General features: G+C 35.1%; 1 long non-coding RNA gene across 2 annotated transcripts in view; it reads left to right on the forward strand.

The window, feature by feature from the left end:
• The window catches only part of LOC136373693 (uncharacterized), a 498,676-nt gene that overhangs the window by 65,609 nt on the left and 405,716 nt on the right, over nt 1-27,351 (forward strand). The window contains exon 1 of one of the 2 annotated variants that reach the window (XR_010745707.1): nt 17,235-17,438. The exons of the other annotated variant lie outside the window; for it this stretch is intronic. This is a non-coding gene — a long non-coding RNA (uncharacterized lncRNA). Of the gene's footprint in view, nt 1-17,234; nt 17,439-27,351 lie in introns of those variants that run through there. 2 annotated transcript variants of the gene reach the window in all.

A 27,351-nucleotide genomic window follows, 5' to 3' on the forward strand; every position in this document is an offset into this window, starting at 1 on the left:
AAAAAAAATCTAATGTCAATAACAAACATAGTGATAGAAGATACAAATGAAATGAAGCACACAGCTTCTACCAAGGTGAAACGTAAATTTTCTCTCCTTGCTTTCTGGCTGAATCGCTGCCCACTTTGACCAAGAAGGTGAATGTTGGGCTTTCAGTTCTTGGTCTCTTCCTTGGACCTCCAGATATCCATTAATGCAGGTTTATTCAGATGCTTCTGTGAGAGGAAACATCCTCTCAGATGTTTACACAGAATACACAGATTCTCCCAAGATCCCACTTGGAATGGGATTTCCCCATTTCCCCATTCTTCAAAAGGAAGTTACATCTAATAAACACAATTTTTACAGTCAGACGTATTCAATTCTCATTTCTTAAAGACTTTTAGAGCAATGATATATTAAAAATAATTGACTGCTGTCTTTTTCAGAACAACTGCTGGTATGAATAATAGTTTTAACCATTTTTTTCTCATTTTCTTGTACTTCTTTCTGAAGCCAGAGAACCTTTTAGGCATATGCAAATAAATTCCTATTCCTGTTTTATTTTGTAAGAATATCAGAAATCTATTGTGTTGGAGTTTACAAAGTATCATATTTCCAGAGAAATAATATTGTCTGTATTTTAGTTTAGGATGAAAATCATTACAGATTATTCTGTTGAGGCATAGCTTCAAAAAAAACTTAAGGGTTGTAGACCATGTAAGGAATTTTATAATTAGACTGAATTAGTAAATTAAAATATATTGATATGTTAAGAAGGGGATAGATGTCATCCTACATATTAAATTAATGTTATACCTAGTAGTATTTGTGAGGCAGTAGGAATCCACATGTGAGGTAAAAAGAGGCAGGTGGATAGAGCAGATGGAGATTCCCTGTTCAAAAGGAGTTGCATGGAAAAGATGAGGGATGATGGACAAAAGCTTTTCCTGGGAAAATATGGTTGGACACAAGAGAAAAATTCACAATGAGAACAACCAGTCGTTGGAATGATCTCTGCTGGGAAGGAAACTGGAGGATTCTCTAACAGTGGATATTTTCCAGATTCACCTGGACATAATGCTGGGCCATCTTTTGTCTGGACTGTGCTCTGACCAAAAAAAGATCAGACTAGATGATCTTTGGTTTTCTTTTTTTTTTTTTTTTTTTTTTAACCTTTCTTGAATATTCACTTGATGCTGCAGTCTATAGGAAGGTGAAGAGCTAAATTCTGGGACTTTGGATATCAAACTACTCTATTTCTGACATACAGTTTTTTTATTTCTAAAAGAGTAAAAAGCAAAAAAAGTCTTTTTCTTTTATCAATTACTCCTTTTGAGGCTATTATCTGTGAATCTAGAGAGGCATTAGCCATGGCAAATTGCTCAGAACAGAGAGCAGGGACAACTTTTTCCCATGAGAAATGGGACAACCACGCTACTCAACCAAAACTTTAGACATTAGAAAAATAAAAAGAAATATCCCTAAGGAAAAAAAAAATAGGCACCAACATGAGATAACCTGCCAAGTAGCACCAAGTCAGATAAAGTATTGGTTGCTGCCACTGTGTGACAATTCTGGTTCTGACTGAACCACAAATAATGAAAAAGACAAGTCAAAATTGGATGAGTGACTTGAGTAAAATAGAAAGAAAAATTGTTTTGAAAAGGCCTCTTCAATGAATCTAATGTGGGAGGGTTTTGGTTGGCTTCTTTCCTGTAGTTTGAGTTTTTTGCTTTTGGGGTTTTTGGGTCATTTTTTTTTGTCAGGGGAGAGAGGAGTTTGGATTTTGTTTGTTTGCTTGTTTCCCTATAAAATATCCTGAATGGTGTATCCTGAAAGATTTTGAAGGGAAGGTAAGCTGAAGAGGGACTTGTCACCTGGAGCTGTCATCACAGAACAAGTGGCAATGGTTACAAATTTGAAGAGGGGTAATTTAGGTTAGATATTACAATTTAAAAGAGCCTTTAAATTAAACAAGAAAATGAAAGAGTAAAAAGTTGAAGTAAAATTTTAAAGCTATAAGTATTGAAAGAAACACTTTATTAAAAAAAAAAAAAAGAAAAAAATACATTCACATTTTATTAGCATATTATATTCTTATTCATTTACAACTTTAAATTATAGAAAAAAGGGTTTATGGAAGCAGTTTAATAAAATTTCATTATCCACTATCTAAACTCCCACTTTAATTCAAGAGCCAGAATTTGATTTTCCTCATTGATTTGATTAGAATTTCTATTAGGAAAATGCAATATTTTCATAAATAGTTAAATCAGTAAAATCATTAAGAAATCTCTTGAAAGTACTATTTTCCCAGACATTTCTTTATTCTGCAATCTAAGGAAAATAACTTTCTTAAAAACACTTTTGTTTTATAAAAAAGGAAGAATCAAAACACATTCAGCCACTGTCGTGAATATCTCCTGTCCCAGCTGAGAAATAGCCAGGGCACTATGCTACTCCCTTTATATCTCAAAAGGTTGGGGGTTTTTGGGTTTTGGTGGTTTTTCTTTTTCATAAATGGCATTGAAAAACTTGCACTGAGGAAAGAAATATAACTTATGACTAATAATGAATAGGTATATCAGAGATGTAGATTTAGGATAAAGCAGTTCATTACAATAACAAAGATCATGACGTAAAGTTCAAATCCTGGATTCTGTATTCATTGATGAATAATTCATTTTACACAATTCAGTGATTCTGAAAGTATGGTTGAGTTGTTTATTTACTCTAATTCTCAAATTCAGTTCCCTGATAACAGTGTCTATATGCAAATCTATAATAGCATTTTTTACCTGGAAAATTATCTGAAGGTAGGGATTCAATAGGAAAAAACTGTTAATTAATTGATCTTTTTGTGTTCTTATGTTTTCTATATGCTCTGAAATGTAACATTGCAGCCCAATGTTCTTTTGAAATGCATGAGTGTCCCCCTTGATATCCAAGAAGATCAAAACAGCAAATGCTGAACAGTAAAACAATCTGCTCTGATTATGATACCTTTTGAATCTAAATTCATGCTATTATTTGTGAGCTGGGAGCTTCAGCCAGGTATTTAGAGTCACCTTTTTAAAAGAGAGATCAGAGATTATAAAAATATGAAATCTATAAAGTTGAGGGGAACATCCCCCTGAGCAACCTGGTCAAGGTGAAATTTGTTCCTGCCCCTGCCCACAGAAAAAAAAATAAATATTTAAGGTCTCCCAACCCAAAACATTCAACAATTCCATGATCTAATCCACTTATCCACACAGTTTTTTGCTCTGGAGAAATAGGTCTTGAACAACAGTTTCTTCAGATGAAGCAAATTATAGCTGAAACTACATAACACTTAATTAAATATCCAACTCAATGCTTCCCCTGAAGGAGGGAGAATAATTCTGAGAGATTTTTAGTATGCTAGGGAAATGTAACTTTTTGTGAAATAATCATTTCAAAAGCATATCAACTTGACCCATTTCACTAAAATAACTTTCTTAATTACAAGAATAAAGCACGAAACAGACCTGATTCAAAAGAAAGGTTCACTGAGATATCTCATGTACTTTGTTAGATTCTGCTTCAAACATCGAGCAGGAAGGATGATTTTCCACTGAATGTAAAATACTGAGATCATAATTGAAATAGGAAATAATATTCACAGGAGATCATGCTATCCAGCTACTCTCAGAAGACCCAGTCGTCCACTTTTACCAGGTTATTGCTATGCTTCAGTGAAAAATCTCAGCAAGATTACAAAGAATAGAAGCAGTATAATAGTGGCATCCCTTGTCTTTATTTGCAAAGTGTGGATATTTTTCCCATATTCTGTATATAGAAATGTTCACTGTAGCCATTGAGATCCTAGAGATTGAAGCCAAGACAATGAAGCAAGTAGGAAAAATTTTCTTTTTGTTAAAGTTTTATAAACTGTAGGATATGCTTTTTCCTTCTTTAAAAAATTATTTTTAATGAAAATGTGTCATTCAAAAACTTATTTATTAATAAATTTAACAGTAGAATTGACACCAAGAGCTTTCATATCTAGAAGTGAAATGTATAAAAAACATCCAATACTGAAACATTTTTGCAAGCTCCTTGTTTTCCATGCTACACCATCAGATTATCCAGGAGATTGCAAATGATTTTACCATATAAGCAGTATAAGCCAATTTTCAAAGCAGATTGAAAACGGAAAAAAAGAAGTCAAGAAATTACCTACAGAGACTTCTCATTACAGCAGCAAAGAAATAAAAAGTATTTCTGAACAGTGACAGGATTTGTGATGCTGCATAAGCCTTTGTTACTCATTTTGATAGCCTGATGTGGTAGATCCAGAGTAAAGGTGATCATTTTTTAGTACTATTATGACATGCATCAGTTGCCACTGTCCAAGTAAATATTCTACATCCTTGGAAGTCAGCAGCAAAAACTCAAAGGGTGTTCTGTATGTGCCTAACTTCTGAAGTAGTAAATAAGTGATTTCTTCTGTGACTGTACTCATTAAAGTCACAGCTGACTCTTGCTATTGCTGTTTTTCCAAAAGTGGCAGTTACTGCTTTTTTTTTTTCAGTGGGAATAAATTAATTTCTGACGTCCCTCAGAGATGTGGTATCAGAAGAGAGCCTTTGTTTCCACAGAATCTTTTTCGTCTCTACTAAGTCATCCCGTGTGTCCATATGTATGAACTGCTTTCTCCTCAGTTTTCCTTCATCCTCTCTTATTGATGTTCATTGTAGTAAGTCCAACTTGGAGCCACTGGCTTTGAAGTTTGCAACCAATATTGAGACCTAAAAATTCTTCTTTTACAACGTCTGGTCTTTCTGTGTGTGAAGGTTAACAAGTCATCTCTGAGGTTTTTTCTTCCTTTCTCCTTAAGCCAACTTAACATATTCTCAAAAAAAAAAATGTCAGAGAAAATAAATTTTAGGACCAAACTGTAGAATAATAGTTGCTTTTCATGCCTTTTATGTCTTCTTGACAGATTAAATCTAGTTGATCATCAGTGTAACTTTTCAGTCATTAGCTTTGAAATTATACTTACATGACACAACTACATCAATTTTGCCATTCCTTCATGTGTTAACAGGGTTGCAGAGGAAATTGTGATCAAAATGATTGCTCAGATTCAAGAGAAATTATGACAGGAATTTCTAAGGTTTTGGGTAACACCAGTTTGCCTTGAAATTGGCTTTGTTATGCACATAATTTTAACATATCTTACTTGAAGTCTTTCAGCAATGTTTATTAGTTCAGACACAGCTCTGCATGGTTATCTAAATCAGGGCTACATCCATCCTACATCATGGGCAGACAGCAATCACCTATAGTGGAGGCTGCATTGCTAGTTTTTAGGTGCCTTGGAATGGAATTCTGAGCAAAATGGGATTAGAGTTCTCATTCTGTTACCATGGAAAATTTGGATCTCAGGTTAGGTATATAAAAAGTCTGCACAGTGACATGGAAAAACAGGAGAGGCAGAAATCTCATAAAAATGTATACTTAAATCACCATCTCTGTATCCTTGAAAGATTTGTCATTTCTATTATCATCATTGTCATTTTTCAGTACCTTAATCACACAAAGTCAGAGTGTCTTGCAGGAGTGGTTTTAAGCAACAGTACCAAAAAATTAGGCTCCACTTTTTGCTCACCTTGGAAAGGTCACTTAAATTTTCCAGCTGATTCCGTAGGCAGCTATTCTACATACCTGGGGATTATTATCTGATTGAGAATTACATTTTCCCTTTTATTAAGGGGATAATTGGAAAAAAAAAATACAGTGCTGAATTTCCTCATCTATCTGAATGCTACATCATTAGAATTTTTAAGAACCCTTAAGATATTAAAGGAAAACTGAGTGCACTCTATTTGATTTTTAACTTCCTTCACCTTTGAAAGAAACAGATGGTAGAAAAGATGAAGTACTGCTTAGTCAGCTTTCAGTCTAATTGCAAGAATGCCTTGTGAAGAGTACAACTTCAGCAGTGACGTTTCCATAGTATGCTTAATACCTCTCTCTCCTCTGCTCACTTGAACAGTATACCCATCTCCACTCTTGTTTCACTCAGGAAATAAAACCATCCATTAGAATGAAGCTCTTAAATGTAATATTAAATAAAATGTAATATTTTCCACTGTAGCCATTGAAGCTGATACTCAGATGTCAGAGATGTCCAGCTCTTGCACTTCTAGTAATGTGATTTCGGCTGAGGAGGGGAAATTTCTCAAATTTTTTTCTGTCAGTGAAAAAGCCCAAACCCTTGTGCCTGATCAGGCTGTCAGTGTCCCATTGTGGGCACCCTGCTCTAAAGAGTCCTGCTAGATCAGAGCAGAATTGTTCAGGATCATATGCAAAGATAAAAAAGTCCTTTCTCCTGAGTGTCTAGACCTTTAACTGGTCCATCAGGTCCCCAGGAAAGATGCAGGGCACACACCAAGGGCGTAAGAGACATCCCCTCCCAGCCCTCCAGAGGGTTGTTCCCTGCTGCCAGCAACTGTGAGTGCCCTTGAAAGACTCACATTTAATAGTTTATGGAATAACACTCAATTTAATATAAAATTGTGACAGGTTAAGGTTCAGAGATAGCCTGTGATTAGTATCAGGCTGCAAAAGCGCATCCAAAGCAATAAATGGAGGAGCTGTAATTCCTAGCCAAAAGCTGGCTCCAGATAATCAATCAGCACTCGCAGACTACAGCTCTTGGGCTTCCCCACGGGGGAGAGAAGACAGGTTCAGCCCATTGACTGCTCCAGAAGCTAAGATGGAGTCTTCCCTAACTTCTCCTCATTTTATCTATTATACTAGTTTTGCATTTAGGTGGAGCTTGAGTGACTCTAAACAGACATCATACACTTTCAGTGAGGTTAGCCACACCTGAGAGGTGGGTGAGGTCACTGTTACATCTGAGGTGTGTGTTTGTTACCCCACCACAGCTGCTGGTTCAAGAGCAAGAAATCTTTTCTCTCCATTCCTTGTCAGGCACTATGTGCTTTTTCAGCTGCAAGGTACCACTGAGTGCGTCTCGTGCAGGGATTTTGACAGAGCTTGGCCACAACATCCCCACTTCACTCTATGCTCTGTTTAGTCTCCCTAAGCATGTATTTTGTGGGGGCTCAGGCATGCTGACTCCCCATCCAGGGAGTAACAACTGCATTTCAACTTAAAATTTCCATACTGTAATAACTACTGTTAAAGTGTGAATACAATTTCCCGGTTTTCTTGAATTTTACCACTAAAGCATTTTCTCCCAGATGTTGAATAAAATGCATCCTCAAGCAAAGCAAACTTGTTGTTAACTGTGCAGATAAATTTGGATTAAGCAATACCTGAAAAGTCCTGGAAAGTTTTTTTTTAAAGGAGTGTTAAATGAGGCACTGAAGTATTGGTAGCAGCTACACAAACATAATTATTCAGTATCATAGATTCAAAAAACATTAGTAAAAGAAGAGAGGTAAAATACCTCTATAAAATAAGTTGTGTTTTAGTATATTCAAACTATTTACTATAGAATTATGGAATCACAGAATACTATGAGTTAGATAGAAGGGACCTAAAGATCCTCAAGGTCTAGCTCCTGGCTCTGCTCAGAACACCTCAAGAGTCACACCATGTGCCTGAGAGCACTGCCCCAATGCTCCTTGAGCATTTCCAGTGCCCAGTCACTCCCTGGGTGAAAAGCCTTTTCCTAAAATGCAACCCCAGCCTCCCATGACAACTTCTGGGCATTTCCTCAGGACCTGTCACTGGTCACCAGAGAAAGCAGGAGATCAGCACCTGCTGCTCCTCTTCATCTCTGATATAATTAGAATATTTGGTATCAGTGTTAGTTTGGTCCAAAATACTTAACTATTAGCTATTAACTATTAAATATATTAACTATTAACTATTGGTTTGAATAGAATATGGTTTGAATAGAATAACACAGGTAGGTTACAAAATATGGCTTTAGCAGAGATTAATTTCTTAATGACAGTTTCTCAAGTGGGATCCTGCATTTATTTCCATTAGAGTTAACTTGCTGGTGTGAGGTGTGACATACGACTTGGAAGAAAACAGAAGCAATATTTTTTTCTTTTAAAAAAGTAACACCATCACTGTCTTAACACTGAGGAATGTTATCTTAAAATCAAGCACTAGAATAACAAATATTGATTATTGATATTTATTGTGTGAAATAAACTGCTTCACTAGGGAAATTGTAAATAGACAAATATTCAATTTTTAAGAAAACATTTCCATGGAGGGAAAAATGCACTCTAAATATGTGGAGAAGCTCTATTGTACATTTATCTGCTAGCTTCCCAACAGGGATTAAGTTCCTGTTCTTTCCAGTACAGAGGGTCAAAAGAGCAGCATTAAATGCTCTCTCCATAAATGTACTTACAAGCATATTTTAACTACTTAGTAGAAAATGAAAGTAGGTATGTGGCTATGATATGCATATGTGAAACATATTAACAGGAGGAGGAAAGGAAAAACAGAATATACAGTCAACAAAACTACGTGAGACTTAAAAAGCTCTCTTCATGAAGGGAGGCTTCAAGGGCTGAGCCGTTTTAACTCCTTTAAAATAAAACTGTGCTTGATCATAGTGTAAAAGTGCCTGCAGCAGTAGAAAGATATATGATACTATAGAGCCCTAAATATTTCAGACAAAAGCATTAAAAAATGCTGGAAGCAAAGGCTTTTCTTAAATGTTTCAGACAAAAGCATAAAAAAATGCTGGAAGCTAAGGCTTTTCTAAGTCCTAATTATTAAAAGTTATATTACTGATAACCACTTTTACTCTTAACCATTTCTCCTGGTTTCAGCTGGGGTAGAGTTAATTTTCTTCACAGTGGCTGGCAGGGGGCTGTGTTTTGTGTTTGTGTAATACTTTCAGTAATTTTCAATAATTTCAAGTGAAAAAATTAAAAATGCTTACCAAGTGCTGTGTTACTTACTTAAGAGAGTCTCTCGGCTACAGCCAAGCATTCCCTGCAGGTTTGCATGCCCACATGACTCATTCTCACAGTGGCCTTTGTATTTAGCCAGGAAAAATCCCATGATTTCCAGGCATCCCAGACAAGTCTTTCAGTGGAGGAACCCAAAACCCTACATACAAAGATTTGGTCACAGGCTGTACACACAACTGACAGAAAAGGAAAATATTTGTGTCTCTTAAAAACTTCCCTTGTAGGTTCATCTTGCAGGAGGTGAGTGAGTCTTACCCCACATGGTACCAGACTTGGTGTCCTCTTGCATGTCTCAGGTGTTTGGGTTGAAATCACAGGAAATGAATCCTTTAGGTGATGTTAGGAAAACTCCTATACTCTTTTAGGATAACTCCTTTATTCTTTTAGGATAACTCCTTTCTTCTGTTCCCAGTTTGTATTATTTTTTTCTCTCCACGCCACCCTTCACTCCCAGAGTAATTCAGAAATTTCTGTGGTTGATTTACTTACTCAGGAAACATTTAAAAACTTTTGCCCTGTATTATTGACTTCTGTTACTTTTTTGAAGATGCTACTCTTTCAGAATATAACATTATTTTTTCTTACTTTGACTAAACACTTAGCAAAATATAAACCTCCTGCAGAAAATTGTTCTTCTCCCTTTTTCAGGAAACAATGGGTAGATCTAAGGGTAGGACTTTAATTCACTGAGCTTTTATATTATATCATATATCTGTTATATAAATTAGCAGCTTGGTGTAGAGGTTATTAAAAATGTCTCCTAATCAGGTTGTCATAATCAGATATCAACTGACATCAAGCTGAAAGTAATGAACCAAGGGTTATTTGAGGCTTGCTCCTTTACCATCTGAAAGTTTTACATTTAGGCCCTTAATTTACCTTAAAATCCCTTCTAGCTTTTTTTCTATTTTGAATGTGATTGGTTAATTGATTTGTTTCTCTCTGGTGCCCAGTTCAAATGACTTCAGAAAACAACCAAGTGGCCTGATAAAATATCCCTGTTCAGCTGAATTGAGTCATTCTTTTGGCATTGCTGAGAGGATTGGCCTATTATTTCTAAGTTCTGCTTCTCTTAGTTGTAGAACAAGACCAGCTAATTATGATATATATTTGATTGACATAAAAGCCACGTTTGCTAATAATTGATTTTGTTATTGCTTAAAGGTGAAGTAAAGGACATTTTTTTTAATTCAGTCAGAGGTTTTGTACCCGCCATTGATTTTTTTAAAAAATATATTTCATCAGTAGAATAGTAAGTTCCCTTAGAGGAAAGAGAAGAAATAACATTTATCAGACCTACTCTTTAATATAGCTGCAACACGAAGACAAGAACACGAAAAATACATCCTTATAATAAAGCACACAAAAGTAATTTTCAGAACAATTTTTCATTACCTATATGACTAAACAAATACAGTAAAAATCCAGCAATCACTAAGCAATTAGAATAGTAGGTTGTTTTATTAGTGTATATAATAATATAAATTAATAGCCTGTCAAAACCCTTGAAAGAACTTAGTGAGTTACAATATAAAATGTTAATAAAAATAGATTTTAAAGTAGAACAAAACAAACTCACAAATGTGAAAGATATAATAAACTAGAGCAAAGAAATGCATACATCAATACAGTATGAGATAACAAATATTTATGTCTTTAGAACCTCAACTCAGATTTAGTAGACGCCTTATTTAATTATGAATTCTGAGTACATAAATACTTTTCAGGAGAAAAAAAGTATATTTCATTTAAACTGGGTTTTATTTCAATATGAGACTATAGGTTTCTACTTGGATTTGAGTAGATTTACATAGAGTTGTCAACTGTAGGTCTACAGAATGATTAGGAATCATAGAGAACAGGGACTTTTGGTTGTAAGAAGCAGAAAATGGGGAAGGTGAGAGAGAAAATTGGTTTTGTTTTGATTACTTAATAAATTTTGCTGCACAAAATTGTATTCTTTTATGTATTATTCCCCAATAAGATATTTTTAAAGACTGTGTCAAGCAATAAAAACAAATTACATAAAGAATGAAAAGCTGATTTTCTTGTGTAGATTCATCCTAGTATTTTAAATTTAATAATTCAATTATTCAGTAATCAGACTGTGTGAGTTAACAGAGGTCTGCTACACTCATTTTGTGGTTGCATATGTCACACATCACTATGCAAAACAATGGGTCATTTCAGATCATCCTTATGAGATGATGAGGGAAAAAATGTCGCTTCTCTAATCAAGTATAACAACAAAAAAAAAATTAAGCAACCAGTTTTGATGTACTGAAGACTAATCCCATCAGTTCTGATTGCAACAAAATCTTGGGCTCAGATTTGGCCTGCTGTGATTTTTGTCTCCCTGTGAGCTTCGCTGTCAAAAGTCTCTAGTGGTGCCTTTCTTATCTCATTTCCTCCTTGGGTTTAAAGAAAATGCCATAATTCCCTTCAGGATATGCCTTAGATGAGCTGAAAAATGTCATTATTTGAAATCAGCCAAATTAGTGGTGACAGAACTGGGGGTGATCATTATCCCCCATTAAGAGACAAAATGGTATTTTCAGTTTGTTACTAGTGTTCAATATTCAGGATTATGAATGAGGGTTCTCTGAGGTTTCTTACAAAATTACAATAACTAGCATGAGTAAATTCAATACAATTACAGTCACAATGTTCTTTGATAAGATGTTAAAAGATGACAGGGTAAAGATTGTTGATATTGTTCTTGCACTTAAAAGCAGCAGATCTGGAACAAGTTCTGAGAGCAGTGTCTTATTTTCAGGACATCATAATTTCTTATAATCATAGAACACCAGAATGGGTTGGGTTGAAAAGAACCTTAAAGATCATCTAGTTCCAACCTCCCTGCCATGGGCAGGGACATTTGTCTATCACCAATTTATTGCTTAGCAGAGTGTTGAGAGGGTAAAAATCGCAGAAGGGATTCAGTTTGTGTGGTGTCAGACATGGCATTTGAGTTATCCACCCTGGACTCAAGGCACAGTTAAGGAAGCAAATAACCTCTGTGGGACAAGTAATCAGACACTTGAAGGCACAGAGGACACTTTCTTTTATTAGGAATTTATGTAAATTTCTTTTTCTTTCCACTGATAATGTCTAATTTTATAGATTTGACTGCCCATTTTTGTCTTCTTTCATTCTGGGACACTGAAGAAGAGACTCAGGCATTTTTTCACCTGGCTTTGGGCAAGAACTATGGATATATATCAGGTATGGACATTTCCATCTAACATCATTCTTTAATGCTCTCTAGGGAGGTCACTAGGTGTCAAATGCCCACGGCTTCATGCACCCTCACATATAAGGCTATAAAGTTAATTTCTCAAGGTCTTTCAAATGAAAATATTATAGATAGCATTTGTATCTCATGCTAAAAAGGATAACTCTTGGACACAGCCAAAAAGTGCTGTGCTTCAAAGCAATGCCTGTGGAGAAGGTTAGTCTGCTCCTGAGGATAGTTTTGTACAAATTACCTCAGTATGCAGAATTCTGCCCCAGGCATAATTCAGGGAAAGAAAGGTACAGTTGAAGTGAACAGGGATTTGTTCAGATGAAAATAACTCCTTTACAGAATATTCCATTTGGCAAGATGAATCCCAAAATGTATTTCTGAATGGTACTGAAATTATTTTACAATGCGACCCACTCAGTTGTCATCCATTACCATCCTAAGTGCAACATGGAGAAAAAATTGAGTTGTTCTTCATAAATGAGAACATTTTCCCCCTAGTACTTCTTGGGACTATTTCAGAAGCTTTCATTCTCCTCAAAGATGTCTCTAGACAATTTAATTTTTTTGCTGCCCTTTAAAAACCCCAAGCCTTTACAATCAATGATGTTAGCATCAAAAAACCCTGAAACTTGTGTCTACAGGACTTGTTTGCTTTTTGGCTGCTCATACTGGCTGCTAGATCAGACTATGATTATGTGAAATTTATGGGGTTTAACTCTATTCTACATGTATAGCTCTTTTCATGGTTTCCAAAACCTTTTAATGGTATTCTTTTACTATTTTTCACTGGTTTAAAATGTTATCTCCATTATGTATAGAACTTTTGGGAAGAAAAATAGAATAAAAATGAGAACTAAAGTATATAAAATTGAGCTTTATCTCTGTTTGAATGCTAAGTGCAGCTTGGGTTCTCCCATCACAAAGGGCTAAGACTGGAAAAAACTAATGAGAGTGAAAGAGTTGATCAAAGATTGGAAAGGCTTCTGCATGTGACTAAGTAGTCTTCTAAACAAAACTTGAAAAAGAAATAGCCAAAGTATCACTAGAGATCTCAAAAATTATCTCTGGCAAGTAGAAAGAGAACGGGGATCAATTAATTGCATTATTTTCTAGCAGAAGTCTGAGCTAGTAGGTGAAAAATGTAAAATCCACAAACAAACAATCCCCTACCAAAGGCAGTAGTTCCTCTTGTGTAATAAAACATAATAACATGTGGAGTTCCCTAGGATTCAGACTTCAATTTTAATCTTGAATTCAAAAGATGAATTGATGCAGAAAATACACACAAGGTCAATATAAAAATGGCCTTTCTGGCTCAAAAAGCATCAAAAAGCTGTTGAAGGTGGGGAGGGCGCTGTGTCATCATCACCAAAAGGTTCTGTGTTCCTGTACTCTTATGCAGGCAGCCACTCCTGCTCCCTACTGGAAAGAATACCCTGAGAAAAATGGACTTTTAAGCCTAATTCATTAACTCTTGCAATTTAAAAAGGCATCAGCTTGTCAGTAGCTAGACTGCTTCTTACACTTCTTTCCCAGGTTTATATTTTGTTTACAATGTAATTTTTATTTTGTTGTGGGTTTTTTTTTTTCTTCCACTAAAGTCTAATTACATAAGTCAGAGATTTCTATCACTCTGGAATTTATATGACACATTTTTAGCCTTAATTGAATAATTTCCTTATCTTTCACTTCTTTCCATTCTTTCTTGTTTAAAAGTATACAGATTCTATGCTTTGAATTTACATGCCATGCAGCGCTCTTCAATACAGCTCCCTTCTGGAGATTCCTTTAGTTAAATAGTTGAAATCTATCAAAGCAGGCTTATTGTCAAAACAAGGATTAAGTTCTTGTATATAATGCAATGTTTATATTTTTCCTATGGGAACCTTAATTGCTTTTAAGTGAAATGAAACTGTTCTGTCTTCCCACACTTTTTTTTTTTTTTTTTTTTTTTTTTTTTTTTTTTTTTTATTATTATTATTATTATTTTAGTTTCTTTAGTCTCACAACCAAGCACCATTCAAGACCAGTTTGAAATGTGGGGCCTTGGTACACAGACAGGAGCACAGCTCTTGCACAGCACAGCACAAGTGGTTCTGGCACCTGCAGAGCACTGCTCCTCATGAACACATGGGACAATCTGTTATGAATTGTCAAATTATGCTAATATTTATAAAGAATGATGCAGCAGCACTGAATATTTTCTGCTCTGAGGATCAGAGGTGTCGTTATAGGTATAAAATCCATAAAATTCAGTACAAGAAGAATAAGATAGTTGAATGTTTTCACATCCTGAATGATTTATGGAAAAAACTGCTCAAAATCTCATTGTCACCATTTTACCAGAACAATTAAGACTTTATGAACATTATATGATATTCAGAGTTTAGCTTAACCTTTTCATACATGAATATTTACACACAGACACAGGAATACTGATTCCTTTTATTGTTTTCTGATTTCTGCCAATTTCTCTTCTCTTATTTTTCATACTCTGTAGACTAGCTTAGCCTTCATCACAAGGCAAAGAAATGAGTTTTCTTTTGTAGAAGCTGTTACTCCTTTTATGTGAAGATAATAATAATGTGCCACTTTTACTATTACATGATCACATGAGAACTGAGAACTCAATATGACATAGACATGTATTTTAACCAAGGGAACACATCAGGAAATAAGAATAACAAAGAAATTCAAGCAAATCTGCCCACATACAGACAACTGCGGGAAATGAAATTGAGATTCACAAAAGCATATATATCAGCCTCATAAAGATTTTCTTTTCCAGGGGTACAGAAGCATAGTATCACATGAAGATGTTACTTCTTACAGGGAGCAGCATTTCAACAACTCAAGTTTTTATTTTCTTTAGACATTGTAAATTAAGAAGGAAATTAAGCAGGAGCTCTGAAGTGAGCAATCTTTTTGCCAAACAAGCAAAATTTAAAAATCAATGCCATTACTCCTCCTGGTTCCGCTTGCTTTTTCTTTCTAAAATTAGAAATTCGGTTTTATCCAATTATAATAACAGACAAAGTTCCCATTTTTTGATTTGGTTGAATAAGTTGACATTCTGAAAGTGATCTACTTCTCTTCCATTTCAGAAGCTTTGTATTATGTTTCGAGATTTAATGAAGATCAAGCCCTCCTTAGAAGTTAGACAGCTGATGAGATTTGGTAGTTTTCTCTTTTTATGCCTTCCCTCATGATGGTTGTTTGATTTTACATATATATATATTCATATATATATATACACACACACACACACACACACAATTTTCTTTTTTTTTAATCACAACTGCCACCAAATCTACCTTTTAAAAAATGCCAACTTTTCAAAGTTATTCTCGCATATCTTGGAGAATATGTTCTTGTACCTCACCAAAAGTTTTCATGAAGAGATTTAACCCTGTAATTTGTATGTCCTGTGCTATATCCTGGGATTAGAGGACATGGACCTACAGAAGTTTGGAAAAATATGATTCCCCTACCAGATTTTTTGAAGTACAGTTTATCAGAAATTTCTTATTTAAACTGACCATGTATAAAAAAAGTTAATTTCCAAAAAATTGTTTAAAAATATGTTAAAGACATTTCAATTCCACCTTTTTCTACAAATAGGTTGCCTTAAAAAATATCCTCTCTGATGGATGGAAAAATTTTTAGTCCCTGCACATGACAGCCTCAAAAATCATACCATATACCTGAGAGCACTAATATAACAAAACCTCCTATTATACTGTTTGGTAAGGTTTGTTTGTTTGTTTCTTTGGGGTTTTCTTTGGTTGTTCTCCCTCCAATTAAAGGAGTTGTTTCCAGTCACATGTAAGTGCAGGGACAAAACCTTTTATTTTCTGAAGGTTCTTCCTCTGTGTGAGAAAAGCTTGAATGCAGACACCATTAAGGCCATTTTGTAAGATATGTGGCCTTTTATCCCCAAGGTTTAAACTCAAAATATGTTTCTCACAGGGTATCAGCGGTTGGTGGAATCTGCTGATTTGAAAAGTTGTATTACATGGTATGTTTAATGTCTTCCTATTAAACCACTGAGACATGTCATTGCCTTTAGATATCCTTGAGTTCTCTTAGTTTTATTTTGAAAAAAAAGAAAAAAACAAAACAAACAAACAAAAAAACCACCAACCCATTTGTTTTTTTAACAATTTGTTTTGCACTGAAGTGAAGGGAATTTGAAACTGAAAAGGTTCTAACAGAGTGACATATTAAGAGTTCATGAGAGAGAATGGATACAACACAGCTTTACTTTCACGTTTCATATTAAAACAGAAGATAAACAGCTGAGATCACACTTTCATATAAACTTGCCTTATTTTAAGACTTGTTCTGTTACAACTGTGTTCAAAATATTACCATTCTTTTTTTTTTTTTTACTCAGTGTTCAGTCTGCTTGAGGATTCTGTTCTGTTTTGGGTGTTTTGTTTTCCAGCCTGGATCTCACCCTGGAAACATATACATAGCTTCACTAACCTTTACTTAGCTCAGTCTTTTATATCATCCTCCCTCTAACAGATGAAAATTCATCTTGCCTAGATCAACTCACCCTAAAAGGTTATGCCTTCACATAAGGTCTGACATATGTGTCATTTTTGCAAGAGTTTTTTCTGACTTTATGATGCAGTATCAATCACCTTTTCATGGAGGGAGTTTGAAGTAAAAACAGACACAAACACACATTTCTCTTTAAATTGTTAATTTACTGGAATCAGTTATAAGGTAAAAAAAATGTATCTTACATATTGTCAATTCTTCAATAAAAGAAATAAAAATTTGGCTTGCCTATTGGGTTTAGTAGTAGCAAAGCTGGTCAGAAATGGCATCCATGGCTGGAATAAAAATATATGTTCTTGTTATCTTCTTTTTCACATATGGGATATTTTACTCATCCCATCCCAAAATTCAGAGTTGAGAGTGCATAGACACAGATCTGTAGAAAAAATTGGTGTTGGTGTTTTGACTTCTTGAAGTTTTAGTAATTTTGAGATTATGTCTTGAAGCAGTAAAAGGAAAAAATAAAATATATCTTATTTTTAAAAAAATTGTTACTTTCCTTTAAACACTATATGCCATGGATTTTAATACTCTGTAATTCAGCCTGGCTCCCTATGCTCAATCTGAGCCAAGTGTCCAAGATACTGAAATTATTCTGATGGCTCACTAAGAACTAAGATGAAATGGTTGAAGTGATAACCACACACACACACCCCAAAAAAAAAAAAAAAAAAAAAAAAAAAAAAAAAAAAAAAAAAAAAGTATCATATTTTAAGTTTAGATAAAAATAATTTCAGTTCATTTTGAAATAAGATAGTTTTGTTTTGGGGGCTTTTTGGTTGGTTGGTTTTCTAATTGATGTTTTTGTTTAATTTTTTTTTTTCTTACTACAATTTGTGTATCTTGTATTGAAAATGTGGAGAAGTTCCAAATAACTCTGGAAGTTATTCCTAATAGTACTAAAATTTCTAGAATATGTTCTGCACAGTTTACTCCATCTTAATGCTAGAAAATAAATACACATGTAGATGAGGTTATCCACAGCCCATAACAGAACTTGTTCTGACAGTGGCCCAGTGTGGTTCATTTTAAAGTTAATGAACATACATATATAGCTATAGAAAAAGCACTGGAGCTTCAAAATTCCACCCGCCTGAAAGCAAATATTTCTTTGCTTTGAGAAAACAGTATTATTCAATAGAACTCATTCTCTCCATCAGGACATTTAAGCACATCATTATTACATATAGTGAAATCAGTGGTGTATTTACATATTAATGTGGATGGTATAACTAAATATTCCTAGCAAATGCTCAACATTCAACACACTTGTTTACTTTGCATTTGACTCTCATTTCCAAATTTCTGGACTTTGTGCTGCCTTTAAAATTAACAACCTTTTCTTTGTATTTTGGTAAGGGATCTGAAAATCACAGCTTATAAGGATCCTTAAGCTGAATCCCAAAGCATGGAAGAAACATTCTGAATTATTAGAACAAAACAAGAATTTTAGGAAGCAGCTTGTTTATAAATACAAGGTGACAGGAGTGTCTTATTAAAGTGTAGATCCAAAATGATGAACCTTAACTGGGGTTTTGGAAACAACTGCAAGGGAAAATTATATGATATAATTCAACAGAGTGCTGAAGCTTTTAGTGCATGGCTTGAAACCAGCAAAGGGGTAATATTAGTCACTGCTCCCAAATGTGGCCTTGAAGTAAGTGGTGGAAAGCACCATATAACTTGAATCAGAGTGTCTCCTTGAGGAATTTAAGCCAGAAATGTGAGGAATATTCCAGAGTTATTGCTGAAGAACAGGGTGAAAAATAATTGCTTTCTCACTGACTTCTTTTTTCAGTCATAAAATAGATAACAAACTTCATCAGCCAGAGTAAGACTAGTAAGAATATATGAAAAGTAATGACAGATGTGGTTCTGTTGAAGCAGAGATGATCCCATAGAAGGGTGTAGTTTTCCTCTGAAGTTCCAGTGGTGTTGAGAGGGATCCAGACTCCTCTGTAAATCCAGTAGAAAAATGGCTGCCTTAATGTTCTGACACTCAAATTTTAACATTAACAGCAGATATCCCCCTGAAGGGAGGATGGGTCCTGGAAGAGATAAAGAACACTGCCCCACCTGGTTTTAACAGCGGGTAATAGAATACAAGCTTGTGGTTACATCTTGCATTGCAACCTATGACAGACCTTCTCAGAAGACAGGAAGAGGTATCAGCAGTTTATTGTCTTTCATCAAAGCTCTCCTACCTCCCCTCTGTTGGATCCCAGGAGCAGCAAGACCAGCCAAAACTAACTCCTCTATCTCTCCCTTATGACTGGCCAACCCACACTTTTGTAACACAGCCTCTTACTGGACACAGCTGTGACTTCACAAGGACAAGGCTGTTTCTACTCTGTTGAGATTAGACACAGCTGCAGCCCATCAGGAGTAAATCTGCCCACGTCACCATCCCACCCACACTGGGTCACGGGCAGGGTGGGAGAGTTTGGTGAGGGGTAGAAATGAGGTCCTTAGGCATGGTCAGGTGGGAGAACCGCAGGGGAATGGACAGTGACAGTCAGGGCTAATAGTGTCCTCAAGGTACTGACAATAAGCCTGGAAGTACTGCTGTATTTGATCCACTGCAATCAAATCTCTATTCAAAGATGATGGCACTGGATTTTGTACATAAATTTGGACAATTGGACACTTGAAGCTTAACCTAATATTTAAGTGCTGCTGTGTATTGAAATACAGTGTTATGTACTGAGCGGATTCTGCATGACTTTTCTACCACCTCACTCTTCAACAAGCAATCTGAAGCTACTAAAAAAACAGTCTCCATTGCTGAATCCTACCATAAAACAGCAGCAATGATGCATGCCAGATCCAAGTAATTTTGCTACTTCTCTGAAGAGCTGTTTATAAAACAGTTTTCCTTGCCCATATATCTGCTTTTACGCATGATGTTTTTATACATGTTCTTATCAATCACCCAATCAAAAACAATATTTGTACTTGACAGTTTTTTTGTTGATGGTTTTTTTTTGGGGGGGCGGGGGGGGGAGGAAGAATAATATACATTAATTAAGCTTAAAGATCTTTCTTCTTATGGTATTCCAAGAAGAAAGAGCACACCAGACTACAGAAAAAAGAGAGAATTCTGGGCCAGGGCTTTGGATGGAAACAACTGGCAGAGGGTAATCCTATACCCAGCTGACTCTAGCCCCTGTAGGCTACCTTGGCATCAGGGCACTTGTGGAGCACTGAGATTCTCCTACTGTTCACTGTTAACCAGAGAAAAATGAAGAAAGAAATGCTTGGATTGTGGAAGCAACCTATTTTTTACAAATACTCTGCCAGATTTCATGAATGATTTAGCGTACACAGCTTTGTGGTTAGTGATTTTTTGCTGATTTTGTTGGAGGGATTTTTTGGTTTGGTTTGTTTGTGTGGTTTTGGGTTTATTTTATTTGTTTTTTTTAGGGGGGTTGTGTGTATGTGGTTTTGGTTGGGGGTTTTTTTGACAATCTGGCAGAAAATCTAAAATGTACACACAATGTACTGAGACAAAAACTGCTATGGTGTGGATGGAGTTTTTCAGTGAAAGATGAACTTCAGAAAAGGACAAAATCAGAGCAAAGGAAGTGACTAACTGAGAACCAGATGTTGCTACTACAAATTTAATTTTAGATCTGGCTGGACAACATCATTTGTAAAAATGAAGCTGGTACTGCAAGGAACAGCAATTTAAAAGCTGGAAAAGAGTAGCCAAATGGGATTATACACTGCAACTACTGAAACTCACTCCAAATGAACTGATATGCTCTACATCGTCTTTCAGGGTGACTTTGGCTAGATAGGGAAAATGTGTTTGGGGACTAGAGAGCATTAATATCCTGCTTTGGGTTTTGTTATTGCACAAAATTAAATATGCGCTCTAACCCAAATTGATTCTCTGAGGGCTCTTTTCCAAAATATTTTCATAATCATTGTTTGGGGATTTTTTTTAATCTTCACTATAGTTTATCCCCTTTATAATACTTCTCAAGGAATGACTCCTTCATTAGCCCTATTTAACAAATCCCAAAGTATCAAACCCTTTGTACCATATCAGCAACACTAATTCTTTAATAGGTGCTGCTCCTAGAACTCCAATAGAATAAAATCCATTTGGTATTCTGTCATCCTGGAAGTTTCTTCAATTATTATGTGGGATTACTTGTTGGTACTTGTGTTGCTGCCAGTAAAATTCTGAGGTCAGTGAAGTTTTAAATAATCAGAACAAGTTGATATTTTAATTTAAATCTTAATGAGAAAAGGTACAGAAATCTGTGAAGTCACTTGCTAAAGATTTCAAAGTAGCTGTTTTTCAAAAGTATTCTATTTTAATGTATGTATTATCTTTCTGTGAAGTGAAAGTGTTTGCATTGAATTGAGCTTCTCATTTTATTTTTTCTTTTGATTAAATTAATTTGTTTTCTACTTTATTGCAAACTTTACATTTTATTTTCTTTAAAATTTAGGATAAATTATCATAATCAAATTTTACATATTGCTTTTCCCTTTTTTATTTTCTTTCATTTTTCTCTCCATTTATATCTATTTTGTCACATGCCTTTCTTTCAAAGGAAGCCTCAATTTTTACACTGACAAGTTATTTGTGAGTTGTCTTTGATAATTACCTGTACATTAATACAATTTCATGGAATTAAAACTTGAAAAATATGCCTTGAGGGTGAAACAAAGAATATGGAATGAAAGATATGAACCTTTGTTATTGTCCATATAAGATGGATTTTCCTACACAAGCTCTGAGCTATTGACAAGGTTATCAACAGCACTAACTTTCTCATTCCTCGCAGCAACTGTGACAGAAAAAAAACAAAGAATGGGTTTTTTTATACGTATAAATAGGGATATGATAGCAAAAACAATGTTTGTCTTGGATCCTAGGAAAAAAAAAAAACAAAAATCAACCCCACAAGGGAAGTCTTAATTCAATACAAACAAGTCCATTTTGAAGTACTTCTATGTGTCTTTCCTTGCCTTGGATTCTATTTATCTTCATGCTGACTCTTCAAGGCAGAGAAATGCTATTTCCCCACCTCTGCACAGGTAGACCAGAAGACTTACAGTCTCAAAGGGAATACAGCTCTAAACAAAATGTAGTTCTCAGTAAAATACAGTGCCTTGACTCCTCAGATGTTCAGTGTGTTATTCAAAACTGAGATATTGCAGACCTTTGTGGCTTTTTGCCTAGTTTTTAACCCCAGAATCCTGCCTTTTTTTTTTTTTTTTTTTTTTTTTTCTGTCAGGACACCAGGGTTACAACTCTGACTTAGCTGAGTGTGGAGTAGAAAAACTGCTGAGTTTCCTAATGAGGAAGAAAGACTGCATTCTCCCTCTAGAAATTCTTGAGTATGTTTTCAATTCAATTATACTGGTTGTGCTCTACTGGTTGCATTAATGTACTTCATCTCTACTAAAAGATCATGGGCCAAGAGTTGAAAGTAATTAAAGATATCTAGGCAGGAAGATACAAGGTGTTTCATGGGATTTTCAGAGAAGTCTTATCGACTAACTTATCAATCAACAATAATTTAGAAAACTTGATGCTGCTGCTTACTGAAGGACCCTGGCTAAGCTTTGCAATTTTCATTTAAGAAAATGCTGGAGTTGTCTTCTACCAAGGAATTGTATTTCTCTCAGTAGCAGGCGATGTGGAGAACACAAAGAGGATATTGTTTACCCAATTAGTCATTCCTTGAACCATTCTTTGATTCAACTTTAAAAGATTATTTTCACTACTGCTATAAATAGGCTGACAACAACAGCACACCTCAAAACAAGAAAAATAAGAAGATGGTTCTGTTCACAAAACTGTCAGGTTATACTCCTTTGCTCTTGATATATTAGTAGTGACAAATTAGAGTAAAAAAAAATAAAACCAACAAGACTTTCATTAAAAGTCAAAGATGTTGAAAAAATGCAGTTTCTCAGTGGGAAAAGATTTTGAAGGGCCTTGAACATGAATCAAACTTCTGAACGGCAGGTAATCAAAATGATTACTCTTTAATGTCACTTTTGCTACTTTGCTGTCAGAACGTCCAAATTTAAAAACAGCAAAAATTTTTTCTTTCTTTTCTTTGACTTCAAAATAATCAACAGTTCAAAAAGTTCTGAATCTCTCCTGTCAGATCAGTCTAACTGTGGGAAATGTAATATTTATTTTCTCCAATAAAGAATTAAAATAAAAATCCAAACCTGATTTCCAGCTGGGCCTTTCAACAAATACTGTTCTTCCTAATTAATACAGGCTAATAGAATTCCATTAACATTGCTACTATTATTCAGACATCAATGCTCCACTGAGGTTTTGACAGACTGCTTTATTTCCTTATAGCATTTCAAGATATTTCTCAGTTGGAAAAAGATCATCTGAAGTTTTCAGAAGTTTTTATTGGATTTGAAAGCTCTAATACATAAGAAGGCTATTTTAATCATATTAATAATTTGATCATATGAACAATTTTATTATATAAATCATACAAAGATATGAAAAATTGTGCAAGAGGGTGTGGTTTCAGTATGTGAAAAAATGTGATTTCTATAAAAATACCTAGATGAGCACAGAGTCTTGTGACAGAAACTAAAATTAAAATTATTATGTACAAATCTTATATCTCCAGAAAATCTGTTTAAAAGATGTTGGAAGGTGATTCCAATGTGATAAAAAAGGCAAAATGTAGTATCTGATAAGAAGCAGGAGGATTTTGATATTTTCTGTGGCTATATAAACAATACATGTTTTGTGACCAATTGGTTAGAGATTGTGCTTTACAAAATATCCATTTGTGCACCTTCAGCTCAAAAGCTTGCCTGAAATCTAGATATGTGATACCAGTTTTCAATAAAACATAAAAAATGGAGGAAGGATATTAGTATTTGAGGATTTTTGAGTCAAGCAGACAGAACATAGGATAAATTTTAAACAATGTATTTAATCTTTACTGAAAACTGTTTCTTTATAATTCCAGTAGTTCATAAGTTGAGTACTTTTTTCTCAGAACTTTGCAGCATCCTGAGCAGCAGTGACAGCCCCAGAAGAAATATGAAAATTCTTCTGACAGAATCTTATTCGTACTTTCAGAGGGAATTTAGGCTATATTCTTGACATCTATCCATATGTTATAAATGTTTATTTTTGTCTTTTTTTTTTTTTAATTTTGTGTATGCTCTCTGCCACTACTTATGTCCAAAAAAAGATGCTAAATTTGAAACTTACATTTAAACCGAATGAAATAACAAAAAGATTAATGGATATATGTTAACCCACTTTAAATAGCTCATAAATCCAAGGGAAGTAGGGTTTGTTACTTTATTCTGAAAGATGAAAGTAGACTTCTTTTTTTTTCCCAGAGTAGTGATTAGAAATAGACAAACCCCAGCAAAAGACCTGTGACATCAACAAAAACAAAAACAAAGCCCTGAAAATAGCCAAATGTGCCTGATTGATTACCTCTTTGTCTGAAGTAGGAACGGTAGCTGGGTTTACACAGTGTTTCATGGATTTTTTTTCAATTAAATCCTTCCATTTACCATAAACCTGTTCCATCCAAAGACTGGGTCTTCTTTATATTTGAAGTGAGATTCTGTTTAGAATGATTGGTTTACTCATTTTTAATAAAATTTTAATTGGTCTCTTTCAGAGTCCCAAGTAATCTTTAAACAGCCGCCTCACATCTATAAGTACATTTTGTTATAATTGAAATTACAATTTTCTAAGAGTTAAAAACCTGGTCTGCATGGTAAATAGGTTATAAAGATTTAATTTGTAATTTAGATGTTATCTCTAAGGTTACTAGACCTGCATTGGGCAAGTAATTTTGAAGTTGAAAAAAGAGCTCTAGGGAAAGTTAAAACTAAAAGAGGCTTAGAAAAGCATTTTGCATTCCCTTGGAATTTTTTAGGATCTCAAATTATCTTGTTCTTCAGGGTAAAATGATGAAAATGCTCCCTCCTAAAATTGTGTCTGAATGAAGATTGAGAACGACTCCTAGGCAACCCCTCCTTGGAGAAGAATCTTGGTTTGGAAAGACAGGTATTTATCAGGGAAAGCTGGATTTTCCTTTGAAATGGAGAATGTAAACCACACTGTCTTTACAAATTATTATAAATTTGCAATGAGAGGTTTTCAGCTAAAAATTTGGGAATAAGAATAGCAGTTATTTACTACAAACTTTAGAATATAAACGTAGTAGTACAAAAAAAAATAAATCCTAGAAACCCTGACAGAGTCAGAAATACAACCTGACACACTCTTGGTCAGGGTGCTGGAAGCAGTCCAAAGTAAGCCCTCCTGGAGTGGCAGATGTGCTCCTGTTGGAGTAGAGATGGTCCTGTAGAAAAGGATCCAGTAATGACAAGATGGGTCCGGTCTTCCTCAGGGAATTCAGTGGAAACAGCAGATACCAGATGTTCCAGCATCTCAGTTTTTGTCTAGGTAGGAACTGCCTGGTGTCCCCCACTGGGTGGAGCATCTCACACTGGGATGATGTAATGTGTCATGTCATTGGTGAGGCTTAATGGTCCCTTAACAAAAGATATCCCCTGAAGGGAGGATGGGACGTGGAAGAGATAAGGAACAATGCCTTACCTGGTTTTAACAGCTGACCCATTATCAGAAAGAAGCTGCCCCCTCCTTCTGATGCTCTCTCTGGGAAAGGAAACAGTGCATCATAAAAATTAAGAATTTAGTATTTTGTACCTTCTAGGTCGTATGTTTGTTTTCCCTCAAGAGGCTTGTAGGTCAGGAACCCACCAATTTTCAGTGATAAGATGGAATGCTTAGAAGGGAAGCAATTTGTTGAGGGACAAACTGGATATTTACCAATTTAAAGCTGTTAAACTATTATTCCAAAAATGTGCTTCTAACCTTCCATCTCTTCTTGGTGCCATTTTCCCCTGCACCATTTTACATATACTATATGGAAAATGTGCTCATTTATCTTGGATCTTGTTGGTATTATTCCTGTGTGGTTTGATGTCTTTAAGCTAATTAGATGATTGCTCCATTTGGATGGAATTTCTTCCAAATCCTAATTTGACCTCACACATACATGTACACTATCAGCTGCAGATAATTTCTTGAACCAGTGTTTGCTTAATCTCTGTCTCTATCACTTAACAGTGTACACATATTTCTGTTTCACTTAAGGATTATTGAATATCCTTATTAGCAAAGGATAATTCTTTCAAGATCTTTGTCTGCAACTCCTTTATGTCATACTGTCTTGCTGGTACTTTTAAACTTGTCTGCAGCAATCCTCTTATAAAATGCCTCTACTCTTCTCTGCACAAGATCTTCCAAAGTATCCGATACAATTCTTTTACGTACAAGGGCTTAAAATAACGGTGTAGAGGCTTAAGCATTCAAAATAGACAATCTTTGGATTTAGACTGTTGAAAATAATGTCAGGCTGAAACACCTCTTTCGTCTCACATCCTTGCGAATTACTTGCCTTGTTCTGCCAGCAAATGTGTGGTTCAGCGGTAGGAAAAGAGGGAATGGTTACCATAGAAACTGTCATACAATCCAGTGTGGTGCTTGTGTTACTGTACCTCTGAGACAATACAAAGCTGCCTTCTTAATCCCTTTAGTGCTGCTGGTTGAATGGTGTATGCCCAGTAAAGTGGCACTTGTAGGTCCCTTGGCTGCACACTCTATTTTCCATCTCCTTCTCAGTAAAGTAATGGGCCTCCTGCAAACGGCATGAAATAAAACCCCAAGCCCAACATTCAGAGGCAGAAAACTTAGTGCTCTGCTTGAAAAACACACAACTTCCCCCCAGACTGTAATGACTGGAATTTTATGAGGTTATTTTACATCCTCCTAAAAGTCTTTAAACACTAACCGATGTCAATAGAGATACAATGAACTTTGTTCAAAGCATAGGAGATGCCTCAGTGCAATTGAATTTTTCCTGAGATAATTGTATGTATTTAGTTCATTGCATGCTGGAATAAGTGAATTTTGGGCAGAAAATAAGACAAACTGCATAAAATTAAGGTTTAAGTGGTTGCTTTGTTGTGATGTTTGACACATCTAACATCTGCTAGATTTCATTTAACACTGTGGAACAACTGAAAGTTGTGGCCCCAGTGGAGTGGACAGCTTTAAATTAATACAGTATTTTGCAGAAGCTTTCTCATTAGATTTTTATGTCAATGCTATTTCATCAGTGTTTTGTGTATAGCCATTAGAATTCCCATTAGGGAGAAGACTGGCATCTATATAAAAGGAAAATGCTCCAACAATCTAGGTGTAGGGAAATCTGTGGAAAAGTGAAGCATCTTTTGTTATTGCAAATTGGTAACATATCCAAATATTCATTCTTAAAAAGGATAGATTAAAAATTAATTAAGCTTGGCAATTATGATATTGCCTGAAATGTGGGGCAAGGGAATATTTCCACTGCTGCAAATCTCAGGAATCTTCATTTTCCTCTTGTGTCTGAATCATGACATGTATTCAAATCTCTCCACTGCCTTTTATCTCAGGATTTTGGCTTTTCATTTGCTTGCACCTTAATTTAGGAAAGTACAGTAACACAAACACAAATTCTCTCAAATGCCTTAAATTACAGCTTAATCGTGTAAAGTTTCAGTTTCCAT

This window comes from Sylvia atricapilla, chromosome 2 (assembly GCF_009819655.1).
Source record: "Sylvia atricapilla isolate bSylAtr1 chromosome 2, bSylAtr1.pri, whole genome shotgun sequence".
Taxonomy (NCBI): Eukaryota; Metazoa; Chordata; class Aves; order Passeriformes; family Sylviidae; genus Sylvia; species Sylvia atricapilla.